The 8,285-nt window shown below is 34.7% G+C and overlaps 1 pseudogene; it reads right to left on the bottom strand.

Moving 5' to 3' along the window:
• Window positions 1–5,436: 5,436 nt before the first annotated feature.
• On the bottom strand, window positions 5,437–6,019 carry LOC143665947 (spindlin-1 pseudogene; annotated as a pseudogene).
• Between the last annotated feature and the right edge of the window lie 2,266 nt (window positions 6,020–8,285).

Here is an 8,285-nt window from a genome sequence, read left to right on the forward strand (position 1 = left end):
CCTATACAAAAGTTAACTCAAAATGGATCAAATATGTAAACATTAGGTCTAAGACCATAAAACAGTCAGAGGAAAATGTAGAGAGATATCTTATGAATCTTACAATTGGAGGTGGTTTTATGGACCTTAAACCTAAAGCAAGAGCACTGAATAAATAAATAAATGGGAGCTCCTCAAAATTAAACACTTCTGTGCATCAAAGAACTTCATCAAGAAAGTAGAAAGACAGCCTACACAATGGGAAACAATATTTGGAAATGACATATCAGATAAAGGTCTAGTATCCAGAATTTATGATGAGATTGTTCAACTCAACAACAAAAAGACAGCCAACCCAATTACAAAATGGGAAAAAGACTTGAACAGACACCTCTCAGAGGAGGAAATACAAATGGCCAAAAGGCACATGAAGAGATGCTCAATGTCCCTGGCCATTAGAGAAATGCAAATCAAAACCACAATGAGATATCATCTCACACCCACCAGAATGGCCATTATCAACAAAACAGAAAATGACAAGTGCTGGAGAGGATGCAGAGAAAGAGGCACACTTATCCACTGTTGGTGGGAATGTCAAATGGTGCAACCACTGTGGAAGGCAGTTTGGCGGTTCCTCAAAAAACTGAATATAGAATTGCCATACGACCCAGTAGTACTATTGCTAGGTATCTACTCAAAGGACTTAAGGGCAAAGACAGAAACGGACATTTGCACACCAATGTCTATAGCAGCATTATTTACAATTGCAAAGAGATGGAAACAGCCAAAATGTCCATCAACAGACGAGTGGCTAAACAAACTGTGGTATATACCTATGATGGAATATTATGCAGCTTTAAGACAGAATAAACTTATGAAGCATGTAATAACGTGGATGGACCTAGAGAACATTATGCTGAGTGAGACTAGCCAAAAACTAAAGGACAAATACTGTATGGTCCCACTGATGTGAACAGACATTAGAGAATAAACTTGGAATATGCCATTGGTAACAGAGATCATCAGGAGTTAGAAATAGGGTAAGGTAATGAGTAATTGGAGCTGAAGGGATACAGACTGTGCAACAGGACTAGATACAAAAACTCAAAAATGGACAGCACAATACTACCTAATTGTAATGTAATTATTTTAAAACACTGAATGAAGCTGCATCTGAGCTATAGTTTTTTGTTTGTTTGTTTGTTTTGTTTTTTATATATATTGTTTGCATTTTTTATTTTTATTTTTTCTCTATATTATCATTTTATTTCTTTTTCTAAATTGATGCAAATGTACTAAGAAACGATGATCATACATCTATGTGATGATATTAAGAATTACTGATTGCATATGTAGAATGGAATGATTTCTAAATGTGTTAGTTAATTTTTTTTAATTAATAAAAAAATTTGTTTAAAAAATAAATAAAAATAAAAATACATTTGAAAATTATTAATTGCATTCTTAGAGAATGCTTCAATTCCATTTGGATGGAGAATCATCCCATTAATTCCTAACTTGGGATGGGTAGCAATATGAAGAGGCATGTTGATTCTTGTCATCACTGCTTTTTTTTTTTTTTAAACACGGGCAGGCACTGGGAATCAAACCCGTGTCCTCAGGCATGGCAGGCTAGCACTCTTACCTGCTGAGCCACCGTGGTCCACCCTCATCACTGCTTTTTCACTTGGACAATAACCTCCTGTCACACAAAGTGGTTCCTGGGATCAAATTCATTTATTGCTTAAGTCCTTTCAACACATTTTGACTGAGTAGCTACAATCTGTGATGACTCATCCAGGCAGCAAGTTTCTAGAATTCACAAAGGAAGCCATATCTAATTTCAGGAGATGATTTCCAATGTAAGGGAATATAGTGCACAAGGATACAGACACCTTCAAATGGAGTTTTCTGATAAGTTCAAAAAATAATAAATGTCAGTAACTCGATCTTAAAACAGTTTACAAGAGATTTCAACGCCCCAGAATGTTATCAGGGCAGTTAGACAGATGTTAAAATATGTGAATTGCTATAGAAAATTTTCACTAAGTAGTGCTTCTTTTATTTTATATGTTTATATTTACCACAATGCCTTGTAAAGCAGCCACTATCTATTTTTAAAATTGGTTAAAAATGAACTGATCAATTTTTTTTACAAACAATAGTATGGATAACTTATTTCATGATTTTACTTTTCTTTTCATGTGGCAATTTTATAAGAAAACATGATAATAAAGTTTAAATATTATGAGATATAAGAATTCAGAAATATAAATAGAATTTTAGATGGCAATAAGTCAATTCCAACTACTAAAAATTTGAGTTTTTCAATAACACAGATTGTTTTCCTATTAATTTGATGCTTTTGATAAAAACTTATAGTTATTTTTGAGAAGATATAGTTATTTATATAGGAAGTTGTACTTTTTAAATGAATTTGAACTTAATGTTCCTTTTATATGATGCCCAACAAATACCTACTGTGGAATTTCCAACATATTTTGAAATATTTACGATGGAATAAGAAAACATTCCAAATAAATTATCTTTATTATAAATAATACCAAAGATTAAATAGGAATAAAAATAAATAATCACATATATGTGGTCAAATAATGCAAAACTCCGGAATTATGGAAATTTGTCTTTAAGGGCTTTTCTAACTAACAAGTGGCTGCTGAAGGGCAAGGCATTTACTTTTCCATTTCCTTCTTTTTAATTTAAAAATATCAACATGGAATACCTGAATTTAAGGATTATTGATAACTTCTTCATATCTCTGCATTAAAAATTTTCACTAATTATATCAATAATAATCTTTGCATATTACTGAAATAATCTTCATATCTTTTGTCATTCTAAAGGTGCATCCCAGAGTTCAATGGAGTAATTCTGCTAATTCCAGATTCATTTGTTTTCTGTTGTTGACTCATTCTTGTCCACCTTCCTTTTTTTCATATATCTAATAATTGTATATAGGTATATATAATTTTAGGATTATTAATGTCAGAAATTAAAATGATACATATTTGCAAAATCAATCAGTCCAATAATTCTAAGACAAAATTTAAGAATTGAATGTATATTTTGTATATATTTTCTAAATTAAAATAGATTTTTAAATATTACAATAAATAGTAGAGCATATTTATAATACAGACAAATATACATATATTAGTATACATTATTTAAAATCTTGAAATCATGGTTTTGGTTTTGACTGAGGGACATGCTTAAGTTCTTCATTTCAACTCAATGAACTTTCTCACAATCACAGATATGCTAATGTCTGTTATTTGGCAACTAATATTAATTATAGATTGCTTGCAATAAACTGGATTCAGTTAATAGCAAGTCACATCATTTTTAAATTGACATTGTGGCCATGAGTGAGTCCTGTGTTGTAGATAGAGAACACCTCTATTTCTTATAGATTGTTAATATAGCTTCTTAGGTTCACTAAAGTAAAGATCATGTTCTAAGCTATGAGAACATCTAATTACTTTCTGGTTAATATTTAATATAACCTTTATTCACACTCTAAATTTCTTGATAAGTTTTACTTAAATAAATATAACTAGGTATTCACTAAGTAATTATTTTATGGGTTTCCACCAATTTACAACTATGTATTTAGAAGCAGAGAGACCACAGATAGAATGGTCATTCAAAGATCATTTATTAAACTCCCTGAATAGAGGGAGAATATCATTGTGAAAGGCACTCAGATGAGGAACTAAGGAAAGATACTTACAAAGTTCTGTAATTTGAGATAAAACAATTTAAGGCAGAGTTTCAATGTAGGGAATGCTTTGGGATTGGTAAGCATTCACAATAACACTGGGGGGCATAATGAGACAAAGATCTTCAGACAAGATCCTAAATCTTATAGAGCAAGACTTGATGAGTTAATTCTTGTCTCCAATAAGAAGGCTGTTTTCTCAGGTGAACAAAATATTTGCTCAGATATATTGGATCATTTTAACTTCCTCTAGTGAACAGTGAATTTATTTTTTTGGCTTTCAGTCTAAACTTCATATGCAGGAATTTACAGTAGCCCACAGTTATGTCCCTGAAGCTATTCTCAGTTCTCATTGCCACCTTTTGGCTATTTTATTGCCTGAGCTGAAATGTAGATTATGTCTGCTGTCAGATATGATCAATTCAGACCTGCACTACTCTTTGATCTATCATTATTGTAAATCAGGTTTTCTATCTAGTCATTTCAAGTAACATATCAGATTTTCAACAATTTTTGTTAGGAGATTGTTTGGATGGGATAGCAGCTGTGAAACAGCATTTAAGACACGAAAGATCAAACAAAGGAGAACTGTACCACAGACAAATAATAGAAGAAACGTTACTATTAGACTTCGTACTGCAATTCTATCTAATCCAGGGATAAACATTCTCAGGTAAAATCATCAGGACAGATCCCTTTTCCAGTTGAAGGAACAAATAACCAAATATTGAATCATTTTTTAAGAAACTATCTAATTTCTTGATTTTAAAATTGTATTCCCTAGGTAATTTAGTAACATTAAGGAGTCCAGAGGCTCTGTAAAGATGTAAATAGAACATTTTCCTTATGACTGCCCATTTTCCACATTAAGAAGCCAAAATTGTTATGAAGATTTGCTGTTTCAAACCAAACCCATTCCAATTTAATGTACTTATTGGAGAAGAAGATCCGTGTTATTAATGGCATTAACTAGTTCACTTGTGAAGTTCTAAATAATAGAATAAAATATTTTTTCCACTTATGCTGGGTTTTATTAAGTCTGAAGTACAGAGGATTTAGGATGGAAGAAGTGTCTAAAATTCACTTTAAGCAGTATGTTAGATTGAATCATGTCCCCCACAAATTCATGTCCAAGTCTTAACTTCCAATTAGGTTAACTCATTTGTAAGTATGGTCTTTGAAGATTCTGTCAAGATTAGGCCGAAATGAAATAGTTGAATCTTAATTTTCTGTTACCAAAGGTACAGATTGAGCCACCACCAGAAAACATGGCCTACTGATACCTTGTCTTGGAATTCCTGACCTCCAAAATTGTAAGAAAAGAAAGAATACAACTATTTTTTGCAGTATTTTTTATAGCAGTCCTGGCAAACTAAGACAAGAAGCTGCCTTATTAATTCCTAGATTAAGAATTATTCTTTTTTTACACATAAAGGATTTATCTTATAAGTTTTAAGTATAATATAGAATTTAAATCATAATTACAAAAATAACTTACAGAATTATATTGTTTATATGTCTAAATACAGAAATAAGGAACTTTCCACACACTGTATAAAATGAAATAAAAATGAAAAATGAATTCAATCTCTAAAGATGAGGTCATGAACCTAATTTTAAAATGTGAACATGAAAATCTCTGAACTATATGCATTTATTAAGGCTGCACTAATGATACAAAATCCACTTGTTTCCCACCAGGCTGTCCATAGCTTCTACTGGTTCCCTTTTGACAAAATGTGATGGCTACATCCTTTATAGTCACCTAAGAACTAATACATATAAAAGACAAGATCTTTCTCACAGGTAATGTAAAACCATGCATTCGTTATAGGGACAACTTCTCAGACCATCCCCCTCCATTCATCTTTAGAACCTACTCCACCCCATACATTGGCTCTACTGCTTTGGTAATCATTGTGTGAATCGCTGGTCTGAGACATTGCAACTCTATCAGGGAAACTTCAAGTGCAGAAAACTTTTGCATCTTTATTAATTTCTAGTCCATAAACATGAAAAATACATTATATTTTATAAAATACAAAGGAAAATTATAGGAATTCGATCCAGAATTGTTCCTTTTCACTGTGTAACAGGTACACTCCCTTCTTTCAACCTATGTTGAATTGTGTAGCCTACAACGTACTTTTGGGGCTGGGAAAGAGGTTTGCTGGGTTCCACGCTGCTATGAAGATTTTGTGGGAAGTTCTTTCCTTTATAATGTTTGCAAATATGCTAACATGTCCTTCATCAGCTCTGCATGGGCTGGCCAGGTGTCTCTCTAAATGGGGTCTTCATACGTCTGAATTTATGTGAGCAGTATATCTACTGGCCTAGGATAAAAATCCAGTATTATCCAGAATAAAATATTTCACAGAATTTCAACATTCTTATTAATCCACCATGCAAGAGTCTTTTTTTGAAGTTCAGCAAAATTCACAAATACTCTGTCTACCTGCCTCAAGCCTCTTGCAGTTTTTGGCCATCAGTCTTCTGTTAGGCTTCCCACCCTAGCCCTAGTCTCAGTCAGAAAAAACCTCCCTGTTCCCTCCTTTAAAATTAAGGTTTCAAAAGATCTTTTTTGAGAAGAGGTGAAATTTATGATAGAAAGGTCACCAAGCTGATGTAAAGCTAAAATTTAAAAATTTAGATTAGTGCTCTTTACTTGGAAGGTTTGTCAGTGAGAGGGTATTTCCAAATGCTTACTTAGTTTCTTTTTAAGATTTGTTTCTATAAAAGTAGAGACTATATTGCTAGTTCCTACAAAATATTCACAGATGAGGGTTTAGAGAAGAGAGCAACCACCTATCCAATCCTATGATAAAGTTACTATACTTAAGACCATTCGCTTTTTGTGGCATTTGACATCTTAAGTGTTATAGCAGTTAAATTGAATTACTCAGGAATACAGTTGATTCATTTTAAGATTATTGGACTGACAGGGGCTGTTGGAAAGAACAGTATAAATATGTAATTTGGTTTGATTAATTAATAACATTATAAGTGAATTGTAGGAAGATACTGAATATGCACTGTTCTAGTTTGCTAACTGCTGGAATGCAATATACCAGAATAGTATTGTGTATCTGGGAAAGTCAGTTAGTTAGCCAAGAGGAGCGAAATGCCATTGTGCCTCATTTCTCATGGTTGTGACAAACAGAATATGTCCCTTACACAACTTGTTATGAATTAATTAAGTTGGATTTTAAACTGGGTCTGGGTGGAGGTTAGATCACGTGCAATGGAAACCAAGGTCACAGTGCATGAGAAAAGATAATTTATTATTCTCAAGTGCTAGAGTAAGAGAGCTCCAGGAGAGGTCAATGGGAAATTTGATCAGCTTGGGTGGCTCAACCAGGAAGTGAGGAGCACATAAAGAAAGCAAGAGGAATACATGGGCCTAAACTTTTACTGGGGTCAATGGGTAGAGGTTGGTAGATTTCATGTGGGAGTCAAGGAATGGTTAATTTAAAGAAAACATGACTGAAAAAGGAAGGGAATGGGGGTCCTAGTGCTGTGGGTGTGGTTAGCTTATCATTTGGGATACGTTACTGGCTTTGGGAGAGGTTTGTGGATGCTCCCCAGGTGGCTGGAGCTAGACATTGGGGGAATTTATGTTCTAAGGCTAGAAAGTTGCTTAATCCATTGGGCCAAATGTCAGTGTTGTAGCAAGTGGCTTAGCTGAAGTAAGACAGGTGCTGAGGCAGCACACATGAAAAATACTGATAGATATGGCAACTCTTCATGTTGCCATGGGCATGACCTGATGGAGAGTCACAGGAATAACAATAGTGGATGGCATAGGTAAGAATCAAGCTAAGTTTATCTTTCCTACAAAGTGACATTGTGGAACTTGCCATAGGCTATCAAAACATGCCATAGTCAGCTAGCAGCCATTAACTCTAAGCGAGGCAGTCATGTACACCAACCAGCCAGCATTAACTCTAAGCAAAACAGTCACATACACAAGCCAGATGGTCCCTCATGCATGCACAGCCTAAGGGTCAATGAGTCAGTAAAAACCTGTCTCTGTTGAGCCCAAATATGGTTATAATTCCTAACTTGCCTGATGATTGGAACACGGTGCCTTACCCAAACTTCTCTGCATCTTGTATGTATAAAACCTGTAGCTATTTGTACCTCCTTTGTCCTGACTTGCAATGGCACCCACAAATCTTTGTGCCCTGCTGCATAGCACATTAAAATGATTCGAGCCTGACCTCTGCTGTCACATCCTGTTTTGGAAGCCACTTGGCTGAAAGCTGTACCCCAGCACCAGGGGTGCAACAGCTTTCTTGGTGCCTGAACAGGGACTTGACTGAACTGGTGCTACCTGTGACACTGGATCAGTCACCTCTGATTGCCAGCATCCATCTGCCCATTGAGTGGACCCAAGATGACTCTGACCAGTTGGGTGTCAGAGACACCTAGGAATTGTCAGGCCTCTGCCAGCTTGAACCATACTTGCCAGGGCCACTGGTCTCTGTTATTTGTCTAATTGTGGATCCACCTGATTGGGTGAGTAAATCTGTTTTCAGGGATGCCCTAGGATCTCTCAAAGACC

Source organism: Tamandua tetradactyla, chromosome 22 (assembly GCF_023851605.1).
Source record: "Tamandua tetradactyla isolate mTamTet1 chromosome 22, mTamTet1.pri, whole genome shotgun sequence".
NCBI classification, from domain to species: domain Eukaryota; kingdom Metazoa; phylum Chordata; class Mammalia; order Pilosa; family Myrmecophagidae; genus Tamandua; species Tamandua tetradactyla.